General features: G+C 27.8%; 1 protein-coding gene across 5 annotated transcripts in view; it reads right to left on the reverse strand.

The window, feature by feature from the left end:
* Positions 1–26,968, reverse strand: part of LOC129966656 (uncharacterized) — a 65,113-nt gene that overhangs the window by 33,279 nt on the left and 4,866 nt on the right. For 3 of the 5 annotated variants that reach the window (XM_056081157.1, XM_056081160.1, XM_056081161.1), the window contains exons 2-3: positions 13,796–13,910; positions 13,610–13,667 (exon numbers count right to left, since the gene is read on the reverse strand). The gene's annotated coding sequence lies outside the window, so the exon portion shown is untranslated. Of the gene's footprint in view, positions 1–2,265; positions 2,376–13,609; positions 13,668–13,795; positions 13,911–15,386; positions 15,623–26,968 lie in introns of those variants that run through there. The other 2 variants (XM_056081159.1, XM_056081158.1) reach the window with 2 other exon arrangements.

A 26,968-nucleotide genomic window follows, 5' to 3' on the forward strand; every position in this document is an offset into this window, starting at 1 on the left:
TTTGATAGACTTTGAGATAGTACGGATTTTAGCAAACACTTCTTTCCACGAATTCGTTATTGATTATCAGTTGTGGCATTTGCAATCACGTGTGGTTTTTAAAAAAAACTTAAGGACTCAGCTTTAATAAAATTTGGAAGAAAAAAAGCAATGAAAAGTTAGAAAAATAAATTCTACTCAAAGCAGAGAGGAAAGTAATATCACGAACACAAGTGCATTCCGAATTTTTTTTTCAAATCTGAGGTATATTTACCTATATTTAGTAACTACAAAAAATTATAATGCAGGAACATCATGATCATGAAAATACAGCTAACAGTAAAAAATAAATATCAAAAAAATTTATTCAGTTTTCTTTTATAATCAACAATAAATATAGGAAAAATAATCAAAAGCAATCGACAAATAATGTAAACATAGGCTAGCCTGTTGTAAAGGCCGCTGTTATTAAATGCTAAGTAGTTAAAAAAATATGGGTGTATGAATGGACTTTTAAAAAGGTGAAACGCTAAAAATAATACGCTAAAGAAATTCGGCCACATTTAATATAAGTAAATAGTTCAGAAATATTCATTAAAAAAATTATTGTCAGTAAAACTCCAGTTTGTGTATAGTATTCCTATCAGTGGCTTGCATTTTTTACATTATCGTTTAGATGCGTTTATATTTTGATAAAATAAATCACTTTTTAGCATGTAAATAAAAGTGTATTTTTAAACACATTAAAATTTTTATTTGCATTTTTACAGTGTTTGAGACAGATATAACTTCATTCTAATAGGCCCTGTGAAAGATCATGAATCATTTTCATATTTCACACTCAATTGTCCCATTAGTTCACATCATTCTTCAACAGTTCTTATTTTTCGAGATAAACACGAGTGGCGAATTTGTTGATTAACTGAGCGAATCATTGCATGATTTCTCCCAAATCGTCTGTTGAAGGAATTAAGTTCCGATGTTTCTTAAATTCCTGGAGGCAAAATCACAAAGATTTCCTTTCTGCTTTGTATGCTTAATGAATAATTCAAATAGGGTACGTTCCATTGTAATCTGTTTATTTAGGAGTTATAGCAAAATTTAACGTTATACTCAAAAACATTACATGGCAGTTTTTGGCTATGAGATAATATCCCCTATTTGAATTAAGAATTATACCTGTTCTTCTTATAACATTTCGCAATCATCTTTTTTAAGTAAACAAAAGAAACAGAAAATTTTCTGTGAACACAGCAATGATGACTCTAGTATTGTAAGCGGAATTGTAACTTTTACTAACATTGTACAATGATGTATTTCGATATAAATTAAAATTTTCATTTTGGAATTAATTTCAAATTATTTAATTATTAGTTTATGAAAATTAATGATTATATTTTCGAAATAAAGTAGATTGGTTTAAGAAAGAAATTTTAACTAGGAAATATGAGTATTTTGAAGCAATTTGAAATAAAAATTGTACTAATATTTTTATTAGTTATTTTTCTGTATTCCTCTTTAACGCAGCTGCACAAATGGTAAGGTAAGATTAAAATCAATAACAACTGCAAATATCAGCAGCAAAAATAATCTGTAATATTAAAATTTGGTGAAGATTATCAATTACGAAAAAAATTTAAGCATAGTGTAGTTCATCAAAATGTTATTTATCATTAATTTGCATTCATTTAATATTATTATTTTTAATTTTAAGCTCTCAGAAAATTATTCCATGGAGGAAAAATATTTGATACTGGTTTCTAACATTTCTGCAACTTTTTTTTTTTGTGCGCTTTACAAACCATTCAACAGAAACAAATTCATTAGGAAATATATACTAAAATAAGAGGTATTATTTTAGAAATTTTATCATTCAGAGCAAAGAAGGATATTATTTTCGACTGCGCTTATCCTCAAAGAGTGAAAGTTCAAAAAAGGACTGACATTAGATTATTTACTAAATTTAAACATGTGCAAAACTTAAAAAAAAATTACGGTTTGCAATTCTGCTTTCTTTGAATTCTTAGTCATTTTATTCCTTCTTAGGTCTAATTTTAGGCACCTCAGGGATCAACTATCGTTAAGTGGATACAGTTATTGTTTTTGGTGTGCTTTTATCGTATTTGTATTCATTCGACTGCCCTTTCGGATAAATAAGTTACTGCAAACATATAAAAAAAAGGGAAGAAGAAGAAACTTTTCTCAAATGATAAAATTCAGCTTGCTATACATTACGTCTTGGAAATTGCTTTTGTTCTCTTTTAAAATATTAAAATTGTAACTTACAATAGTTTCCTCCTATGTACGGATTCATACTCTGAAAAAAATTGTTCTTCAGTTAAGTTGGTGCTTATATACGATCCGACGCTGGACAGCACTGTTTAGTCGCCTGTGCGCTATACAGGAAGGGGATATCGTAAAATCTCAATAAATTTAACACATAAAAAGGGAGGATTTGAAGAAAAGAAAAACGAAGCTGAAGATTTATTAAGTGATAAATAAAAAGCGCACCGAACTGAATTTTACACGTTATGAAATTATCATCATGGATCATACAACAAGGGAAGAGGGAAACAAGAGTAAGTTTAACGAAGACAGGTTTATATCCATTTTTATTTTATCATATTCGAAATATAAAGTATTACAAAAAAAAAATGAATTTGAGACCTTGACAAATCTTTACGTTTCAAAACCCAATGAGTCCGAGAAACATATTTTTGGCCACATGTCTGTCTGTTTGTCTGTGAAAGCGAAAACTCAAAAACGCTTTCAGCTAGAAAAAAATGGATGAGATTTGGTGTATAGAATTTAGACTAAATTTGTAGGATTCTATCAGTTTTGTGTGAAAATCATTCAGAGGATGCCCAACTACTTGGCTGTTGGCTTACAAGTGAGTTTGATAACAACAAAACATAAAGAACTAGATATATTAAACTCAGATTTAGCATCTAAAATGTGAATTCTTATTAAATTTTGGGCAAAATTTGTCTCCTGGTTCACTGTTTGCTGGTCTCTACTTCTAAGTGCACGTAAACACTGTAACTTATAAACCCAATGGTTTAAATCAATGAAATTAGTTATGTATTTCCTCAACTACAACTGTAAATTCGTATCAATGTTTAGCTTCAGTCGGTCAGAAAAAAAAGGCATCAAAAATGCATATTCCCAAGACAGCTAAAGATCTATCTATATTTCCCTGCTATTGTTTGTCAACGACATGGAAGACATTCGTGCCACTCTCAAAGTCTACAATTTTATGCGAAGAGAGAGAGATAAATCCGTTATTGGAGAATATACTTAAAAGATTCTGAAAAATCACTCGTGCAGGTTTATAAGTTTTTTACAAAAAAATATTAATAATGAGAAGCAAGAAATTAGCCTCAAATATTTGATGAATATCCACGTTTTCAAATCTCTCTGAAAGAGAAAGAGGGAAGAAAAACATTTCAGTAAATATGTCTATGGGAAGATGATCAGGGAATGATGGGATGAAATTCGACCTGCATCCTTTACTCTAAAATTGTGGATTTTAATTTTAATGCTATATATCCATTTTAAGTCAGTTAGTCTGTCTGGTCCTTTGCATACTAACATGATAACTAAAAAGTACAGTTAATGGAATTAGGTATGGAATATTAGGATAATGGAATTAGGTAGATATTTATTATTAGAATTGCAGATCTGAACCAGATTTTTCAACGGATTGATTGTCTGTCAATTTGTATATTCATGCGTATTAAAGTAAGATGTATGACTGGATTTTAATGAATGTTCTTTACACAGCTCCAATGGTAGATTTAGATAGTTTGAAGCTTTAAGCAATACGTACTAACAGGTCATTTTTTAATCATCTGTTGATTATTTATTTTCACATTTCATCATATTTTTTAATTTAAACAACTTGCTAGTGATTTATTAAAGGTTTTTTTTTGTTTATTATTCCTTTGAATATTTCATTTATTTATTTATTATGTTATATGATTAAGAAGCAGTCACTTTTATATAAAATAATATTAAAACAAATGTTCGAGGTTTATGCATACATTTATAACAAAAATTAATCTCATTCAAATCTGATTAATCGCCATTGGGGAAATGTTAATGTTATACTAATTTTATTTTTTTACAAATTTATTTATAAGGCAACTAGGGTAATAAAATCTTTTAATCTTCATGTGCGAAGTCAATTTGAATCTAGCGGCCCTAGACAGTTGCTTATTCAGAAATTTGTCACTGCATGCATATGTACTTAATTTTGACCTAAATCAGTAAAAGAGTCTGTCTTTTTTCATTTCTTTATTCCTTCATATGAAAACGCAATAACTTAATCATATGATAGACAAGATAAATGAAATTTAGTATAATGCCATTACATTAAAATTGCATATCTATATCAAGCCAGTTGATAATTCGGCGTAGCTCGGGATCCAGCTTTTTGATATGCCTCTTTGTTCCTTTTTTCACAAATAAAGTATTAAATTTCTTCAACAATTATACATTTTCTGAACCTCTTCTTGTTGAAGTAATTTTTTTAATCTCGCCTGTAAATACTGTTCGGAAGTTTAGGTGTTCTAGAAGCAGAAGAAATTCCATTTTTACATTGCTGCAACACATTCCAGATTATCCTCAAGGCAGCTTTCTTCTGTCAATAAGTGTATAAATACTCAACATCGATCCCTGTGCTCATAATGTGTTCAGATTTATAAGCACAATTGAAATTGTAGATATTTTTACTATATTGCGTAAAATTCAAGGTAAAATACTTTCCTTCAGACTGTTTTTTTTTTTTTTTCATCCTGATAGATATATTATGTTCTTAAGTTTCTCCTAATAGATATATCATGTCATCCTGATAGATATATCATGTCCTTTGTTGACTTCTCGTTCATTATTCTCCACACACCTGCAGTTTCGTTCTTCAGTAGTTATTTGATATCTTCGTTCCTTACTTTTTTTTTTTTTAAGAATTTGCTTTCAGACTGAATTGTCTCTCCTGGGCAGTTTCTAGAAATTTTTAATCCGCCTTCCTTTCAGTATTTATCCAATTCCTTCGGTTTTGTCTTGTTGTTTCCGATATTCTACCTTTTATTTTTTTGCGACTGACTTTTTTTATTTTTTTAAACACTTTCATTTAATTTGATTTTCCATGTGCTTGTAATGTAGGGAATTTTGCAATCGATTTCTGTTTCATTAACTGATATGCTAGAATTTTGAAATTCATTTATACTTCCTCGATTAAAACATACTTTTTCACTGTTTCCGGACCTTAATTATCAATTAAATCATTAAAAGGATTAAATTTTGATCCCATAAGAAACTCGAAGTGTATTAGAGAATGCAAGAAAAATAAGACTTTAAGATTATATAATATCCATGACAATGTAGAATAAATTAAAAATTTAAAAGTCGAAATATATTAAAATAAAAAAAAATGCATTTTTAGCTCAGCAATAAAAAAATTGATTTGAAAGCTGTTTTTAGGGAATTTATTATTTTATTATTACTATTTAAATTAAAAAGTTAAGATGGGTAATAATTATTGACAATAGTTGTCTTATTTCAAAAGATATCGTTTAGGTTGAAAGCTACTACCAGCTACCGTTGGCGACGAGTTCACACACCATGCAGGTGTTTAAAATAATTGACAAAAAAGAATAAGCAATTCCCCTGCCCCACTAATGCATCGATTTCACTTATTTTTTATTTCATATGAAAGTTTTTGTCCCATTTTCATTCCCATTTTCGAGAGATAATAACAATAATGAGAAAGTACTCTGATTGGTTAGATGTACTTCAAACTGGGAAAATTAATTTTCACATGTTAATTGTGTATTAGTACAATTTAAGGTTTAGTAGATTAATACAGTTTATTGGAAAGAAAATGTATGATATCAAACGCCTTACAAACTTTTTAAATCAGCAGAGTATTTTATATTCTTATATTTAATAAAAAATGGCAAATAGAAATTTTATCTTTAAGAAAGCCATTTTTATTAGCAAACGTTCTACACTCAGAAACACATAACATAGATAATACTCATTATTAATCTACATTTTCAATGAGAGTCCAGCGTTGAAAAATTTACGAACTTTTTCCCAAAAGGTAGCAGCTGTGCAAATTAGAAGTATCATTTCCAAATAATTGATTATGTGAAAATTTAACATAAAGGCCTACTTAGAATTAACACCACTTGATTTAAATTGGAGTTTAAAGCGATTCAAATTTCAAGTTCGGAACTTGAATCGATGTTTTAAAATTAATTAGCCTATTTTTATAGAATTTTAAAATGTATTCTCATTTAGAGTGGATCGCGTATGCGCAAATACAATTTCTAATCAATAAAATGTCCTGTGATATAATTTAAAAATATATTTAAATTTTAAAAAATCGTTTTAAAAAAATCGATATTACTAAAAATTATTTTTTTTTTTTTTTTTTTTTGCATACTGAAGGAGCGTAAAGTTGATTTTTTGTGTCTTGATATGACACAAAAATTGGGAAAAAATACTATGATTTTAATTAATTCTAATAAAGAAATTTAAATAAAATTTTGAAAAATCCGTTTATGGTGAGCACTTCCTATCCAAGAAATAACTACCTATTAAATTTGGTAACTGTTATTCAGCGATCAACTTTTCACGGCATTCCGTAGAATGTTTAATCACGATTGTCACATGGCATAATTTACAGATACTATAAAGATCATCATTATAAAACGATAAAATTTTCAATAATTTTGACAGAAAAGCATGGATCAAAACTAATGTAGCAACATTCTTACCTTATATGCATTTCGCCCCATTGGATCAAACTATTAAAGAACTTCTTAAACTTAATAAGAACTCAGAAGATATTAACGTTCTGCAGTCAAGTCTTTTCTTCACAGAGCTTATTTGTTTGTTACATAACTGAAAATGAACATCGGATACTCAACTACTTTTTCCAACTAATCTCTTCATTTTGCAGTCACATGACACAGGGTGAACTCTTAATTTCTTTTTAAATATTCTAAGCACGTTGATTTGCATAGCAAGTGTGTATGCATACATGGAATATAAAAACACGGTATCAAGAATGTGCCAAAATGAAATAATAATTATTCTGTGTAGTCATTTTAAGTGTCACCTTCCGATTATTCAAATTTCAAGTGGTGGCATTGTTGCTGGTATTGTTGCATATGTTTTAAGTGTTTAGGGAATAAATAAAAATTCCTTCTTAAGTGTTATTTGCAGGGTTTGTAACCATCCATGAAAGAAATTTATTTCATATTAAATTACTTATTCTTGTTACTGATTTTGATACTTAAGAAAATGCTTGGCTGCAACGTCCCAAACAGATAATTCTTGACAGATGCTGATCAGTTTACCTCTATCCTTGACCTTGTTGGTCAAATAAAAATTTCAGATCTTGAAAATAATTCTTTCAATGAATTTAAAACAATAATCGATTTTGTAAGCGAATATATGAGCTCCCTTCAGAAATAAATTGTTTTGACTACATTCGTAACATTGGTTTAGTATGATTTACTTTGAATTGAGATTATCGATATCAAAAAATAAAACAATCTTCATGAAAGTAACTTAAAAGTAAATATATCCTAAATAAAACTAATAAAAGAAAGATACATTGTATTATAGAGAGCGCTAATGCTGCTACATCTAAAACACAAATGAAATTAACCAAATTAGAAATCAATATTATCTTTTACTGCAAAAATGAATTATATATTATAAAAAGGAAGGAAATGATGAATTCGGCCTGAAGACTTTATCAAGGGTGACTCTCAGGCAGGGATTTTTTTCTGTGACGGGTCTGACTTCCGTCCAAGGGTTCACTCCTCACAGAAAAAAATCCCTGTTTTGAATCCTGCCTGAGAGTGTCCCTTGATAAAGTCTTCAGACCGAATTCATCATTTCTCTCCTTTTTTATTCTATTTAATTCATTTTTGCATATAATATGTTATTTCTAATTTGGTTATTTTGAATTGATTAATGTTTCACCTACAAGACAATTTTAACACAAAAATATATTTTAAGAGTCATTAATTAACATATTTTTAAAGAATAGAAACAATTAAGATGAATAGATGACGAATTTTCTGATATAGCTGTGATAACCAAGTAGAAAAATATCATATTTTATTATTATCGGGAACAAATCTTAATTTATATAATATTTATAGTTGAGTTAGAAAATAATTCGTAACAAAAATTGCAAGACAAATCTTAAACAATTAAATTTATTAAAACGTTCCTATCGACATATGCCAGTCTTTGACAAACAGGTACAAAAATAATAAATACATTCCATTATCAAATTAGCCCTATTTAAAAATAGGCTTTTTTAATTTTGTGAAGAAAAATGAATAGTATTAGAATATTATATTAATTAAATCATTTGTCTTCAAGAAAAAATATGAGCTTTTAAATCTCTCCTTTTTTAAACAGAGAAGCGTTTTTTATACATTGGATATTAACTTTACGAAAAAAATATATTATAACTGACACTGGTATAAATCTTTCCTAATAAAATATCCATGAAAAAATATTAAAGTTAAGAAGGAATATCATAAACATTTTTTACAGTGATATTAACATTTCTAGTTCTGTTCGCAAAGATATTATGCAATGGAACTCAAAAGTCATTAGATATGTATCCAAAGAAATCACTTGTAACTCGAAAATATTTTTATTAAAGACACTGGATCATGAGCTATAGCCAAAAGGTGATACATCCGTAATTCGAATATAAAATCGCTAAAGCAAGAATCTCGTTTAATGTAGCAGTCAATTAATATAGCAAATATTTTGAAATAAATCCACAAAATATACGAAAACCGTCTTTTATAAGAAGTATGAACGACCAATATATGTAAATACCCATATTGATGATTTCACTGTTTTTTTACAAAATATTCCTCCAGCTTTGATTATCATAATATTTAATCAATGAATACTTAAAAAAAACACTTTTATAACAATTCTCTGAAATACAAATTTATATATAGTACAAGTAGTAGTAGCTAATTAAATTAAAGCTAAATTAGTATTCTGATTGGTTTCCTTTTTTATTGCGTTGTTACGACCAGGCTTTGTTTCTTTTTTCAAATAGATATTGTTGATAATTTTATATAATGTTATATTATTTTAATTCTTTTCATTCCTGTTACGTAAATTGTATTTAACTTTAACAGTAAGCTTCATTGATTATATAACTGAATCCGTCATGTATTTGTCCGAATTTGTCATGTCAGGATAAAAGGTTCGAAGGTTTAGAAAGGTCGAGTTCAAAAACTCCGACAACTCTTACCGCATATCGGCAAAATTAGTAGCTGAATGAATGATGTCGAGCTACTAAATAACGTAATGTTTTGTTGCTACGTTTGATTTAAGATGAACTAAAACAAATTCTAATACAGAAACATCATTCGCTGTCGCAAATTTTAACTATTCCTCAACGAATAATGGATTCTTACTTTCAAAAATTGTAATCATTCATTACCGTTGCCATCAGAGAAGTATTAATTTCTGCTTTTCATTTTCATATGTAATTTTAACAAAATAGATTTGTCATTTAATCTAAATTAGTTGTAAAAAATAAATCAAGAAAAAGATAACATTAAAATCACCTGCTTTTAAATAGAAAATCGTTTGAATGCGATTATTTCAAACGATTTAGTAAATTGCATTTTTTTTTATTTATTTTTTTCTGGTAAGATTTGTTGAAATTACCGATGAAAAAGAATTTCTAAAATGTTACCCTAATAGTTATTATTTTGTAAGATATTCCTTCTTTTCCTTCTATCTTTTCGTAGGAAAGCGTTTTTGTGACAGAAGTGACACGCTAAAATTCATGTTTTCGTTTTTTTACACGCTAAAAAGTCGTTCGATACATTATTTTTCCATTTAATGTTCTTCGTCTTCCTTGATCGAAACAATACTGCCGCACGAATTCTTTTTTCAGCTAATAAAAAATTCTAACATGTATGAAGGTCACTTAGTTCCTCTTGACAGTTGAGTCGGTTTTGGTAAAAAAAATTATATTGCCGTCTTGTATGGTTTTGTGGCTCGTCAGGGTCGTTGACAAAGAGCACTTATAGAATTTGTAATATACTTAAAAATACTAACTTAGCGATTATGCATTATAGAGAAAAAGTAATAAGATCTATAATGGCGGAAATTAAAAGAGATGAATACAGATTTCAATGAAATATTTAGGAAGATTGTGGTACTATCTCATAATTTTGCCTTTGGAGTTTCGATTTTTCTAAAGATGAAATTACATCGCATATGGTCGTTTGACGAGTAATTTATTATTGTTAATTGAGGATTAACCGTTTAACATTCGCTCCCATTATCTGAACTTAATTAGCTGCTTTCTGTCTCCTCAGTAATTCTCCTTACATTGCAGAACAATAACTGAAAATTAAATGAATTGATAATTTGACATGGATAAATGATTTTTGAAAGTTACTTTATAACAAGTAATATATAAAAAAAAATTTGTCAATTTCTACTTAGATCAACAAAAAAATTTATTTTAGTTATTTTTCATTAAATAATTACGATTAATATAAATATGTATATACATATGACAGAATTACAATATTAAGTGGCAAAATAGAGCTTGGCCACAAACTTGTGGACTATTTGGCGACATGACGACGGATTTGGTGCCTTTGGCGACCGAATAGAAATTACTGAACAAATTTAATTAATTAATTAAATAATATTAAAAAAATTGTAATAACATCAAGTGTCATCCACTACAAGTTTAAAATAATGTATTTGAACTTGAGTGGATGAATAAAAAGTATTTTATTAACGATTTAAAATTTGAACAAGATATATATACAGAGAGAGAGTGTGAGCTAATAGTAGGAATTAAAAAAAGGAGCATGGAGATGTTCATTTTCAGTAAATTATAATTTGTAGCAGGCTGAGTGAATATCAAGTAAATTCATACCCACTCATTATCGACTGGTATATAACTCTCTCTCAAATATTGGTCTTTATTAAATCAAAAGCGAGAGATTCTGCCACATTTCATAATGCTTCCCCTGTTTTCCTCCTTATGTTCCTCTTTATTTCAGATGTCAAAGATAATATTTCTTAATTAAACTGTGTGCCCCAAAAATTCAATCATCCATACTTCTTGATCGTTAACTTACACCTGTTGCAAAATTAGCAGATATTAATATTTCGAAAATTCTCTTTAAATTTCTCTTTATAATAGAATCGTCTAGCGATGTCCATAACACTTTTCTGGCATCTAGTCAACTTCTGTTTTGGAGTCTGAGCCTTTTATTTATGCGTTCGAATAATGAATGCGAACAAATCAGAGGTATTTATGAACCAACTTCACAAACTTAAAATTTTATGAAAATTTTTTATGCTGGATTGTAGCAAAAGTTATGGAGTTGAGGACTATTAATATATTAATATTTTCTTTCTGCTTTTTTTCTGTATTTCGCATTACATTTTCACAGAAATGCGGATTTGAAAGTTTTAGGAAACGAATTTCATCATTCCTGAAATCGATTATTTCTTTTGAATAATTCATTTTCTTATTTATTTTATCATACTTATTTTACTTCTAGATATATTAGGCAGGATTCATTTTTTTTTGTTCAGCTCTTTTTTTCGTTCCAAGTTGGGTCATGTCTGATTATTTTTTGTCAGTGGATCTCTATTTGTTGCAAGCCGATTTTAATAGTTATTTTTTTATTTGTGTGTACGTTAACATTATGGAAAGAAAAAAATCCCTGTAAGAAAACATAACTAATAATGTTACTAAATATTTACTTCTAAAGCGTACTACCAATAATAATTATTTTTGGTAGTACGCTTATATTATGCTATAACTATTGTTAGTTAAATTTGTTATCATATCTGAGATATTGTTAACTATACTTTAACTAATCAAGACTAACACGCACCTTTTAGTAAACTAATAATAACTCCTAAGGAAGAGAAAGTAGGTAAAGATTAGATAACTATTACATCGATGTGGTGATTTTCATTTGTGAACAGATTTAAGGTTAAAAATATTTTATATATCTATTGCAAATATATGAACGAAAAATTATTTATGTATGAGCATTATGTATAAGTATTTTGTAAGTAAAAATATGTGAGTATTTTGTACACAAAACAGACGTAATGAGACTTAAGCATCTGGGTAAACAGGATATATTTTTTGTACAGTCACACAACTTTCTGTCTACCTTAGATTCTTAAATATCAAATATAAAAAAAAGAACTGTAAAGTCAATTTTAGCCAATTAAATTGCAGGTAGGGCGGAAAAACTTTGTTGATAGTAAAAAGTTATTGGTAAAGATTCACTCCTGCTGCAAACAATGTCAAAATTCTCCAAAAAAATATTTAAATATGTTTTTTTCGATTTAATAAATTATGCAAATTAATAGTGAATAGCTTTAATAATCTATTTGTAATTAAAGTAAAATTTTGCTGAATTTAGCATTAAAATATTTAAAATGGATTCAATTGTGAATTTAGGAACCATATCCAAAATATATTTTGATATAGAGTTGAAGCTGAAAAACTAATTCCTTAACTTTGCACATTCTTGGCTGTAATATTTAATTGCGAAACTAAACTAAGAGAAAGTTGTTGGGTTTTGAATATAGTGCTAAGGCGTCTAAGATTTCAAATCAAGAGATTAGATAATTAAATACTATCTGCTAGTATTCAATTATCTAATCTCATTTGCAATTCAGTCCGGAGAAATATTCTGGCAAAATATATTTACTAATTTCATGTTTTAAATTTTATGAAGTCTTTTTTGTAAAGAAGTAAAATGACTAAATGCAATAAGTCTTTTTGTATTTTCAAAATTTGTTTTTGTACAATAAAAGAACTTATTGTATTTAGTCATCTATATATTTATATATATTATTGCATGCAGTATGATTTAAATAATGTTGACAAATCTTTTATATTCATTATATAAGTAGAAACATCCTTTATATGAAGGTGAATGGTTAAAATTATATATTTAAGTTACGATTTCTGTTTTTCTTAACTAGAAATATTTAATTAGAAAATTATTAGAAATACACAAGATTTTTACAAAACTTGTTTTCTGGAATTAAAAACCTTAATATAAAATTCAATTGATATTCTTGTTTAAATCTAAAACATTTGTAATCTGCTTATTTTACATCGAAGAAATGATTTATTTTTGAGAAATACTTAAGAAAAATCAATTAAGATATCATGTTAAATGCAAAAATATTTCTTGATTTTTTTTTGATAAAAATGCGATAAAAAATTTTCTTCTTCAAATGTTGAATTATTCTATTATCAAATAAAAAAGAGGGTGGTATTTTATACAAGGAAAAAAAATACCGAAGTACTAAAAAAAACAAAGGACATGTCCAAAATAATGAGTTATCAGAGCAAAATGTAATAATTTTCAAAAAAAAATTATAAATTCAAAGAACATATTTTCGAACATTATACTATTTTTTATTTTATTTAAGGTATAAAAAAATGCATAACACAAGTTGATTAAATAATTTCGAGTATTATATATATGTTATTACTTTGTAAAATTTTTATACTACTATTTCGTTTAATAGAAAAAATTTAAATAATGTTACTCACCAGATAAACTGCTTTCCTTCTCAAATTTCTTTTTTAATCCAATTTACATCAACACCTCCTGTAACAAGACAAATCATGTTTACGGAAATGGAATGGTGTTATCGCTTTAAAAGTCTTCAATTACATTTGAGCTTTATTTATTTTTAAAAATATATTGAAATGACACTGAAACATCACAGCACTCACCATTTATACATGCATGGAAATATTTCTACAAGACCGCTTGCGTGAATGTGGCATTGTCATAGAACAATCGTTTCTACATCGCATCTCTTTCTTCTTCAAGACTTGTGACGTCAGCCTACATACAGAAAAGAACTTAATGCCTGCAATTTCATAAATCATTAAATGTGCAGTGATCCTGTGACTATGCTAATGATTCTTTGTGGAGAGTATCGTGCAGGCATGTGCCTTCAGGCAACGCCGATTGAACTTCTTTACTGTGAATGCACGAATCTGTTTATGTGTAATTTGTTTTTGCAATTGAATTGTTCATTAAATTATAGCCATTAAACACTGAGTTATTAGCTCTGGAGGGAATGCTTATTACTTCAAACCGGCTTTTTACTTTGCGTTAAAGGAGTTTTCCATATGCATTTTCAATGAACACAAAAGTATATTAGTAGAAGTTATATATATATAAAAAAATGGGCAATGCGATTTAAAAAGTAATAAATAGTCATTTATAAAGATCCCTTCTTTTATTTTCTGCACTCAAAATTTTTTTACTGAGATAATAATTAGGACATATTTGAAAACCGAAGAAGACGTAGCAAAGATAAAAAATAGAGATAAAATAATAATTTCATTAATAAAAAAATTAATATGGACCAGTTATGAAAGGGAGAAATCATTTGGGAAATAATTCGTTTCTGTATAAGTACTGCAATACAGCTGTTTTTGTTAGATAAATGTGAACGCTCTAATTTTGCATTTTTTTTATATAAATTGTTATTTAAGTAAAAGTCTAATGTAAAAAAGATAGGGTTTATTAAATTTGTATAATGAAATATACACACAGAGATGCAATTTATAATAATGAACCATTATCTATAAAAATGTTTTTGATAAGAACTGAATAACTGTACGCAATTAAGCAAGAAATAGATTTCCATAAATAACATAAATCACAGATAATAGTGAATGGAAGATTGAAGCAGCTACACTATTAAAAATAAATTTTAATACTCTTAAATTCTCCACTAAACGAACCGCCAAACACACACACACATGGCAACCTAAAAAAAACACAAGTTTTTTTTTTTTTTTTTAATGAAATTCTTTTTTGTAAATCATTTTTTCCGACTTTCAGATTCGACATGAAACCCACAAATGTTGAGAAATGAGAACTTAGACTTAAATATAGTAACTTAAATTGAGTAAAGAACATATACTTAGCTTTATATCAAACAACAAAATTCTTAAATTCAGATTATCAGAGCTTATAAAACTATTTACTTTAATATTAAGCATAACTTCAAAATACTAAATTTAATAACTTAAAATACTAAATTTAAATTCTATTTTTAACTTTGCTTTCAACACTATTAGCCAGATTTGGAAAAAAAATCCTTGCCAGGATAATTTTTGATTTTTTTAAAATCTCATAAATATATTATACTATCCTTTCTAATTAAAACAAAATTAGTAAAATTTTCCTTTTTGTGTTGTTTTCATTTGTGAAAAATATTATTTCTTGTCCAAATTAAAGGATTTATATATCACATATATATTTATCACTAAGATGGATTGTAGAAAAATATAATATTTTACTTACCTCTCTTGCTAGACTACAAAGAAAATTAAATTTCTTCTTATCGAATCTGAAGTGACAAATTTCTTTTTTAATAAAAAGATAACAAAAAAAACCTTGAGCTAAGTTTTTCCTACTCAAATTTTTTTATAATATAATACTCTAATTATAAGTAAAGCACAGTGATTTTTCAAATTAATCCGTTACTATTTGTCTCAAGAATGAATGATAAAGATTAATTTTTCAGAGCAGTGCATTTTTATATGGATAAAAAGAAATTTTTCAAAGAATGGAGATTAAAATCAAACAATTGATTAAAGCTATCTTGTTTTCATGTGTACACTACTAGAAAAACATTAATCTACTGATTTTGCATTCCGCAATTGACGGATAGCGAAGAGTGATAATAAAATAAACAACAGATTATTTTGACCTTGTTTTCACATTGTGTGAATCCAATTCTATTTTTATTACTAAAGACAATAAAAAAAGGAGGAAACTAGTTTGACCTGCTGTGTTATATAATTTGGAATCTTATGTTTAGTGTTCTAACATTCAGTTTAATGTCCGCTATCTCTTTTAAATAATTAATAATGGAAATGGAACAATCAAACGAGTATCTACAGATAAAAAGCTGTTTATGAATTAAAAGATTAAACGGAATTTTTTTTAATAAATAAAAATAAAGCAATATTCAAAATCTTAAAATAATAAATTTTGATTCGAAGCGAGAAAAGATAGAATAAAACATAATGAAGCAGTGAGATTTATTATTTCTAAAACTTACTGTTTTATTATAAGGAACTAGCCGCCTTCAGCGCCCAGTTTGTTCCCCAAAATTATTGAGTTTTTAGGCTGTTAATTATTAATATGAGATGCATTTCTTTAAAAAAACATTTCGCCTTGTAATTTGATACTACTAAAATACCTGAATTCAATTAAAATAATTTACTGCAAATTAAAAGTGTATGTATTGCGAAAGCGGAAGTGGAAATCCTACTACTGATTTAATGATAGACAAAAAGACTCGCTTGAATGTTTTGTTGGAGAGTTGGAATTCCATCACAGCATTTAAAAACATTGTTTCGGATAGTGTATGAAACTGAATATAAAAATATTATTAAAGTTAAATAAAAAATTGTACGAAAATGAAATTTATATAATTGAAAAAGTATTTTTTAGTTTTTAAGATAATATTTTTAAGAAAAAGAACTTTTATAGAATTTTTTTTTTTTAAATATGAATATAAATTTCCGTAGACAAATCATAACTATTGCAGCTAGACTTAAGATTAATATACGAGCATCAAAATTGAAAATTTTCGGAGCGATTTCTCTCCAAATATAATGGTGGCAATTTTTTATTGTAACTTTAAAAGTCCTTTATGGGCATTTCTGGTATATATTCAAATTTGCAGACCTTTGAAGAGTTTTTTGACGATTGGCATGAATTTGACATGCTTGGCGATAAACCATACTTTAATCTAAATTTTACCACGATTACTTATCTGGCAATAGTTAAGTCTATTTTTTCACCGGATTAAACTTTTTATTTGAAGCCTATTGATTTCTTTTATATCTTCTTTCCTCTGACTCAATGCACCTTTTGGTGACATGACGAACTATCTCCTGAACACTTCTAGTAATATTTTAATCCATTAATTAGATAAGTGAAGCATTTGATTTAGCACAGCTGTAAAAACGTCCAATGAATGAAGCAATCTAAAAGTCGTATGATATTTGTTTACATTTGACTGTTGCCAGTCGTCCAAATTAATTAGTAATAGTTCGACAATTAGTAATAAGCTCGATTTCTGTGCCACGTACGTTAGTGTTTTATATACATTGATTTTACAGGGAAAAATAAATATATGATTAAAGCGCATACTCATTTAGATTTTGAACTTACCATTGTATTTGTATTAAACGCAAGAAATAGGGTTAGCAATATTTTAAAACTTTAAATGAAAGTATCATAAGCAATATGCAATCGCTTACTTCTCTCTTAATAGAAAAATAAACATTTATATTTAAAGATTTATATTATTTCCTATAGCGAATTCCTACATCAAATATTCGCTATAGGAATTTATATTTATTCCTATAGCGAAATTAATAATATCCATGATAATGAAAAAAACATATTAAAATGACCAAAAACACACGTTTATTAATATAATAATAAATAAGAACTTTTTATTTTAATTATTTCCTACCTTTTAACTTTTAATTTATGGTTCGTTATCATAGATATTGTGGAATCTTGCAATCAATTAATCCTCAGACTCTGTATTCAAACACATTTCTCGTGTGTCGCAATGTAAACAGACGCATATCATCATGTGCATGCAAATTGTGCTCTCTCTCTCTCTCTATATATATATATATATAGAGAGAGAGAGAGAGAGAGAAAGAGAGATAGTATAGTATATATATTAGCATATAATTAAAATTTAATCAATGTAATCGATTAAAATTTTCACACAATGCATGGTTACATGGTTATTGTAAAAAAAAATGTACAAATTGCAAAATGCGAACATAACAGAAAGCGAGTGAAATTTTTTGTAAATAAAAAAAATCAACTTACATTTAAAAAAAAAAAAACTAAAAAGATACAAAGTGAAATTTCAAATACGAACAAGAAATATTTTTGCATTCACATACGAGAAGTATACAGAGACAAAGTGTTCTAATCTTCGAACAATTCGAAATCAAGATTTGACGAATCTTATCGTTTCAGACATCCTTGAGTCCGTAAAATGTAATTTTGGAATTATGTCTGGCATGATAACTCAAAAGTTCTTTGAGTTAGAGGAAAGAAATTTAAAATATGATTTTTCCATTGAATTTGTACATTTCTATCAAATTTTGAACGAAATACATTAAGAGGAAATCTGTTTACCCTGCTATCCGTATAGAAACTAAAATGATAAATATAAAATGAAGAGTGCTAAATGAATAAAATTTGGCATGCAGATTTCGCATCTAAAATGAAGATATGTAATGAATTTAGATTCAGATCATTTAAGTGGTTGACAGTCAGTCGTGTAAACATAAGCATGTAAACGAATAATAAGCATTTACGAATAATCATTACGGAGATAAGCATAAGCATTTCATAAGCATGTAAACGAATAACTCAAAAACGTAATAAATTAAATAAATTAAACTTGGTATGTGATCTTCTGATTACAATTATAATTCTGTGTCAAATTTTGGTTTCTATCATCAGGACAAAAGATGTCCAAAATACACATTCAGTTTTCAGATTCTTATGTATTTTCCAGATCCCAGCGATTGATCTTTCTAAGAAATCGATGATTACAAAGGATCGAAGGTTAATAAACTCTTTCGTGATTAGTTTTTGTCGTTAGTGATTGATTGATAATACACAAGTACATTGATTAGAGGGTATTCTAAAAAATTTTGGAGAGACTTATCAAAGTGCCTTTTTTTATTTTTCTGTTCTTTTTTTACATAAAAACTTTTTTAAAGTAAATATTTTCTTTAAAGTGTTTGATAAAATAAGGTTTTGATAATATATTTTTCCTGCTGTGATCATATTCAGGGTGTATTTTTTTGAAAAATAATGTAAAATAGTTATAATTTTGAATTTTTAGAAAAAATAGATTTTTAAAAAAATCTATGAATCCAGAATGTGCCCATTAGAAAACAAATGTTTTTTTTAATTGGAAAAAATGATGACTGAGTAAACAGAGACATAAAACAAAAGCTTTCAAGATTAGAAGTTTATCAAATGATTAGATCGAAATTTTGAAAATTGCTTAAGACACACATTGTCTAGTTCCTGAGCTAAGAAATAGCTTATTTCAATCCAATCTTTAAGAATTGTGTTTCGATTTATAAATGACATAAAATTCCAGATTTTTTTTCGTATTGTAAAGCATTTAAACAATCTATATCTATATCTACAATTATAATAAAGCTCAATGTGTGTGTGTGTGCGCGTTGGCGCTCTACAGGCCAGACAGTCCTGCCTACAACTACCAAATTTAGGGCATGTATATCTTGGATGCCGGGAATGTGCGCGTCGTGATTTTTTTGAATTTTTAATTAGAATTTTATTTAATTAAAAATGAAGAGAAATTTCGGTGTTTATTCGCTATAACTACCAAAAATATTACAGCACAAAAATTGATTTTTTCATCAAGTTAAAGCTCAAAACATTACCTTTTTAATGATATCAATACTTTAAACTATAAATTAAGTAATTCGATTTTTAACAAATTTTTGAAGAAATATTTTAACTATATTTTTCAACAATATATTTCGCCCAAAATAAAAACAATATTTAATCTGCACGAGCACGTCAATGGGAAAAACTTAGCTTTTATCAATGTATTGCCATCACATTGACTTATTTATGAAATTTTAATATCACTCTTCTATACAAAATGGCGATTTTAGACCATTTCATTGACCGTCTGAAAAAAGATACGCCAACTTTCTCCCAGGGTTTCTCGACAGATGACCATGAACATGTTGATTCTTCTAAAACTGATATCTAGAAACCTCATCGATCATATTTGATCGCAGAAGATAGAAACACTTATTTATTTATATAACAGTTGAAGTGTCAAGAATGTTTCACAAAATATGATTCCTTAGGACAAAAGAACTGTGTAAAATTTAACCTTCATAATTTTTAATAAGTACATTTATTGACTAAAATAAAATACAATATTTTTATTTACATCATTTAAATCTTTTGAAAGTAAAACTAAAACTGAATTTTGCATTGAATAAGGGATATTTCTGTTGAATAATTCTTTGAGATATTATATAAATTACGAATATTATTCTGCAGTGTACATACAACTTTAATGTCGAACGACTCTGCTTTCAATTCTCATATTTTTTTTAAACATGGTTGGTTTCAGTAAAAAATTGTTTTTATATTAATTACAGTTTAACATTTCCATTTTAATTTAAAATAGTAATTGTATGGGGGCTGATGGAAAATTAGAGAGAGAGAGAGAGAGAGATAGGTAGTACAAAACACAGAACAAAGTACAAATAAGTGAACAGAACTATTTAAAGCCTACATAATAATAGGACTGAATTATATAACTATCAAAATCTGATGCTTAAAGAAATAGCTATTAAGAGACCAAGTTACATAAAATATCTAATTGAATTTTAGCGTTCATTAATACTGGCGAATCGGTTGGTCGCCAAAGGCGGCTAGTTATGAAATATTTCTGACTGAACAGATTGCTTATTCTCTAGTTCAGCAACTGCAAAACATATTGAGAAAATATTGTTTTAAAAAATTGTCTGAATTTGAATTTAAAAAAAATGCATTAGATTTTAATTTAAGAAGATTTTCATAACAAAATTCAATCATAATTTAGAATTTGAGAAAATAGTATTTGAAGATAGGGAACAGCATTAAAATAAGTATTATACAAATATGAAAATTAATGTAACTACCAATAAATGAATTTAAAAACGCAGTTCAAACCGTTTTATGAAGAAGACTGCTCAAAAATTAAGAATTGATTAAGATTAAGAAAATAAAAAATTGATATTTTCACAAAAATGGACTTTTTAACGTAGCCACCGATCTTAAAATAAACTACATTATTTTTACCAAAATGAAATCGGAATTCAAGATAGAGGACTTTTTTTTTCTTGGAAGTCCTGTTTGCTATCAAAAGTTATTGCAGGATTATATATCAGTTTGAGAAAAAACTCTTCTGCATATACAAAAGACTTGGATTTACATCTCAATGTAATAAATAACTCTTGCATATATATCCAGTAAACCTTGCATTTAACAAATAGTCTGCAGCATACAAATAATACTCTTTCTCCATAAAAGACAATATCAGTCTCTCTGCAGGCAATTTATACAACAAAAAGAGAAAAGCGAGCACATTCTGTATATACAATTATGTCCAATTCATCAAAATTAGTATGTAATCTCCTCAATTCTAATGCACAGCCAACAATTTTGAATGCCAGATGCTTCATCCGTAGATACTAATACGCTAATAAATCTCTTTTTTAAGAATTCATATATTTCTTCAAACTGATAGCTAAAAGCCCTTTAAGAAACTTTTGGGTACTCACAGCGCTGATATATATATAGCATCACACACATACTTTATTGAAAATGATAAAATACAAACAGTGAAAACAAAATATTTTATAAATGTATGCATCTGTTTAAGTTGAAAAGTAAAATCAAAGTATTTTTTATGCAAATCAAAGTTTTAAAAAGTAAATTTTGCTTTATAACCCTTTTTATGTTTTAAAATTAACTAATCATTCTAATTTATAAATAAATTATTAATAAGTTACAGTTATCGTGATACAAAAAAAATTCTAACGCAAGTTATAAAACATTTGCGGTTTCTCTTTACAGATCATGTGGAAGAATAAATACGGTATTTAAGTTATGCCAAACGAGAAAAAGGCATTCACTTCGGCCGTAATAGGAATAAAGTAATTATAACTGCGGATAATAGTTTTATACTATATTCTATGTATACTTTATATGTATATTTGATATAGCAAAAAAAAAAAAAGATTTTTTAAACAAACTTCTATATTAGCATTACTTGAAATGTTTTAATATTCTGTCTGTGTTGTTAATCGTATTATTTCCTTTAAACGTTAGGTAATGAAAAGAGAGGATATTTTCTTTCAAAAAGAATAAATACTTAAGGATAGATTTCTTTCTAATAGTACTCACCATTCCAGAAACTGCATAGAATAAGTTATTCGGACCTTTAACACACTTTTATTTGGAACATTCAACCAAATAAGATAAAACGTATAATGTTTCATATCCTTCATATACTTCCCGTTTTCCTTCGATTTTTAAAATTGATTCAATTCATCCGCATTACGTGAATTAAATTTACTCTTTCATCTTAATAGAATAATTTTCAACATGACCAACGATCAAACATTGAGATCTGTACACTTCCTACTTAAAATAGAGTGTAACTGCTCAAAACGGATATTGAAGACAGAATGAAAATAAGGAATACCGATTTTCAGGCAAAATGCATTGGTACACAAGTTAATATCCAAGCGTGCCGGCGTCCTGGCATAGGGCTAGCGCGTCTTCCCCGTGACCTGGGCGTCCTGGGTTCGAGTCTCGGTTCGGGCATGGTTGTTCTTCCTGTTCTATCTGTGAGAGGTGTGAATATGCCCCCCTGTAAAAAGGGTTTGTGCAAGCGAATGTGATGCGTGAGTAGCTAAGACGTACTCTTGGTCCTAGTTGGCGCTACCAAAACAAGAGACGCTCCCTTGGCTTAAAATCACTGACTTCGTCAGCGAGCTTGTCCATGGCAAGTGCCATTATAAACAACAACAACATATCTAAGCGAAGATAGTGGAATATCAAATTTATTTCTAAATAAATTGGAAATGAAATCATTATTGAGAATATTAGATTATTAATCAGCTGAAGAAGAATACAATAGAATGACTGCTAAGCAGACATTATTTTTATTTAGTTGATATGTATTGATATGTATTCATGACTAAATATATTTCACGGATAATTTTTTTCAAAACGAGAAGGTAATCACCAAAATGTCCAAATTCGAGATTTTGACGGATATTTCGGCATTATGTCTCTCTCTGTCTGTGAACGCGATAACTCAAAAATCCTCGAGCTAGTTGGATGAAATTTGTATATGTACTTAGAACTAAATTTGTAGATTTCTGTCAAATCCTAAATGAAATCCATTCAGAAGATGCTTGCCTGACGTGCAGTTTAAATGAACTCGATAACTACAAAATGTAAAGAGCTAGATAGATATTTGGTACATAGGTTTCACATCTGAAATATAGATTTTTATTAAGTTTTGAACTAAATTTGTCAAAAAAGGAGTGATTGTCAACCGGTTTGTACTTTCGTATGCATGTAAATACAGCAATTCATACATTTTTTGGTTTAAATCAATGAAATTCGGTGTGTGATCTTTTAGTAGTTCGGTGTTGTTTTACACAATTGTAGTTCCGTGTGGGATTTTCTTTTCATTCTGACAGCAAAAGGGCGTGAAAAATGCATATTCATGTGATAGATTCAGTGAAAATTCTATATACACTCCAAAGATCATTTTTTGGAACTATTTTCCGCCAATGTTATGCTAATTTTCGCGCCTTACCTAAAATCTAAAATTTTAAGCGATAAGAAGGGGATAAATCTTTATCGAATGGGTATGCGAAAAAGTTTCACGGAGACTCCTCAACTGGTTTAATATTAGAATGTAATGCGAACTACTCTGATTAAATATGAATGACATTCATAAATAGTTTATATGCATGATAGAAATTTGAATTATTGAATGGATTCTTTTCAAATTTTATTCACAAATAATTTAAAACATAAAAAAAAAATTATTAAACATTTCATGATAAGGAATTGGATAGTTAATTTTTCATTAATAAAAAAACTATATGCCCATATACAGAAAAGTTTATTTTATCATTATTATTATCTTTTCTAAAGGAGGAAAATATGATAGATATATTAAATCATTTTAATTATTTGCCTCGGAGGGCCATTCGTAATATTTAATTAGACTTTGTATTATTTCTCAAAAATTCTCTTCCGTTTATAAAAAAAAAATATTTTTTGACTTTACTGAATGATAATAATTTTTGGCATAATATAAATTTATTTTTATTATAAAAATATTTTTGTAAAAAAATATTAAATGTATTTAATAAATGCATTTATTAGAATAGACAATGACATTTCGCCGCATGTTTTATATATATTTATATTTATATAAGAATGGAAGGCGAGTTCTAACTCAAATAAAATTATATTTAGGATCGTGTGGTGAAAAGCTTATAAGCCAGATAACAGCCACGAGACATGAGTATTACTTTTGTCTTATGGTCTTGTTACTCGGCTACGAACCACAAGGTCCCAAGTACTATCCTCGCTCATAACAATCTACTACATTGGTGACCTCGGACGATGAACCTTCAATCTTCGTACAGCTGTTGTGCCGCCATCTACCCACAGCAACCCAAAGTCGTCAGACTCGCGTGACGCAGCAACACAAAGTCGTCAGACTCACTTGGCGTAACTGCATCAGCAACAGCAACTACTCACCCACACACGCTCGCCATAACGTTTGGCGCTACTCAAATGGGTACAGGCGCATTAGACTCAACAGCAATACATCACCCCTCAATAGCCATATCGTTCGTCTTACTGGAGGGAGAGTACTGTGGTGAAATAGTTACAAGCCAGATTACAGCCACGAGACATGAGTATTACTTTTGTCTTGTGGTCTTGTTACTCGGCTGCGAATCACAAGGTCCCAGGTTCTATCCTCGCTCATAACAATCCACTACAATCTAATGAGCTACAGTCACAAATAATTAGATACAACATTATTAACACATAAAAAATGTAGACAAATCGTAACGACGTTATATTTCCGGTGACAACCCAGCCGTCTCTCTATAGCCGCTAGAGTGCTATCTTTCTATTTGTTACAATATTTATTTTTTATTTTTACAATCAATTAGAAAGTATAATATTCTATTGTAAGTAACATACTAAAAAGTTTTGAAATATTTTCCATGATCGAATTTTCGTATTATGAAAGCTAACATATGCTGAATAATGATGTGGAATAAATACTTGACAAATATTGCAAAAAAAAAAAAAAATCTTATTTTTAGATTTCCTTTTCACTATTCAAAACTTGACAATATTTTTAAAACAAAATAAAATGCATTAATATTCTCAAATTTTTATTTTATTTTAAATTCACGCACCAAGTGTACTACTTTTTAAAATATAGTCTCCTTTTGACTAAAATTAAAAACGATATATCACTATCCTTATAAGGATTGGAATTTAGAACAAACAATTCTTATTTCTTAATTGCTTTTTTAATATCCTACGTTTCATGCTGCTAATAAATGCTCGATTACATCTTTCTTCAATGTCTCTGGTTCATGTATCCTATATAGATAAGTAGAAAGCCTTAATGAAAAAAAAAAAAAAAAAAGCGAGATCAAGAAAGAAAGAAAGCAATCAAACTGCTGATTATATAAAGTTAAAAAAGTTGAAGTTCTTAAAGAATTCGTTTTAAGTACTTGCAAAAAAGAATTGCATCACCAGAATCAAATCAGTGATGACCTCTTTTCAATGGTTAATATGGAAAAGTATAGAAATTGTTTATTTGATTGACCTATTTCTGGACCACACGTCGTATTTTTATTTTAAATGCGTTGAATGCAACAATCTGATTTTGTAAACTGGCTAAGAAATTTGAAACAGCACTGATGAAGTAGTCTTGATGACTGATTGAGTTAAATGGAATATCTAAGTAATGTCAAGGTTTTGTTGAGAAGGACTTTTTAAAATTCATTCTTCAGAGATGTAACAACTGATTAAAAACAAAAAGGGAGAAAAAGTTCTAATTCTCCAAACATTTAGATTTTTTTTTTCTTTTCATGCTTCCTTAATTCTGATAAAGTTAAATCAAAATTCAAAATTCTTTTTAAAGTTCACAAACTGCTTTTTCAGTTTTTTGGCAGTAAAAATTAATATTTAATTCTTTTGACAATGTTAAAATTATATTAGAATTTTCATAATAGCAATATGACATTCAAATTTTTGTAGTATAAAAGTGATATTTATATGTTTCTACTAAAGTTAAAATGTTAAATTGAAATCAAAATGTTTCTCATATTGTTTAGTTGATTTTTTTTTCATTTGTTCAATTATGTTGTATAAATTATATTGTTAGAATACTTTCAAAATAGACTTAAATGTTTTATAAGTGCATTTAAATTCAAATAGTTCACCAGCTATCATACATAATAAAGTCAATTAATACGTCATAAATTTTGATAAACATGATTGTTATATCATCTAAAAATGTAATTGAATGTTGCACTTTTATTTATTTATTTTTTTGCAATGTATCAGTAAAAATTTTTTATGATGATCAATACAAAAAGAGTACAAGTAACACTTATTTTTAAATAAATAGCAAAACTAGCTGAATCAGATCATTTTAAAAATTAAAAAAGCATAATAGTTTATTTAAACCAAAAGGAGAAAAGTCTGAACTTGAGAAAGGAAAACCTTTTTTCACAAGAATCAAGCTGCAAATATATTTTGTTGCCAAACGATATTTTTCTTTCTGATGTGATACAAAAATAATAACTAAATGAAAAACTGAATTTTCTGTTCAAAACAGTGCTTTCTTATACCGTTATACGATTATGAATGGCTAAACTTTAAATATCTTTTAAAATAATTGTGTCCAGGAAATTAATTTTTAAGCTGTTTGAAACAGAGAAATATTTTTTGTTAGAAAACGCTTTTTAGAAAGAATCATTTCTTTATGCTTTAGTCAATAACCGCAGTATGAAAAAAAATTACGAAATCTAATTTTTTTTAAAGATTTTTTCTCATTGTTATTAATTATATTTAATAAAATAATTTAGGCAGATTATATCTTAAATATTTTTTTAAATGTAATGTTTCTGCGTTTTAAAATGTCCGAGTTTTGAATAAGACTTTTTTAGATCATTTCAGTTCTTGCCTTACAAGGGGAGGGCACGGGGTTGAAATCTGAGATC

The sequence above is a fragment of the Argiope bruennichi genome, chromosome 4, assembly GCF_947563725.1.
Source record: "Argiope bruennichi chromosome 4, qqArgBrue1.1, whole genome shotgun sequence".
NCBI lineage: Eukaryota > Metazoa > Arthropoda > Arachnida > Araneae > Araneidae > Argiope > Argiope bruennichi.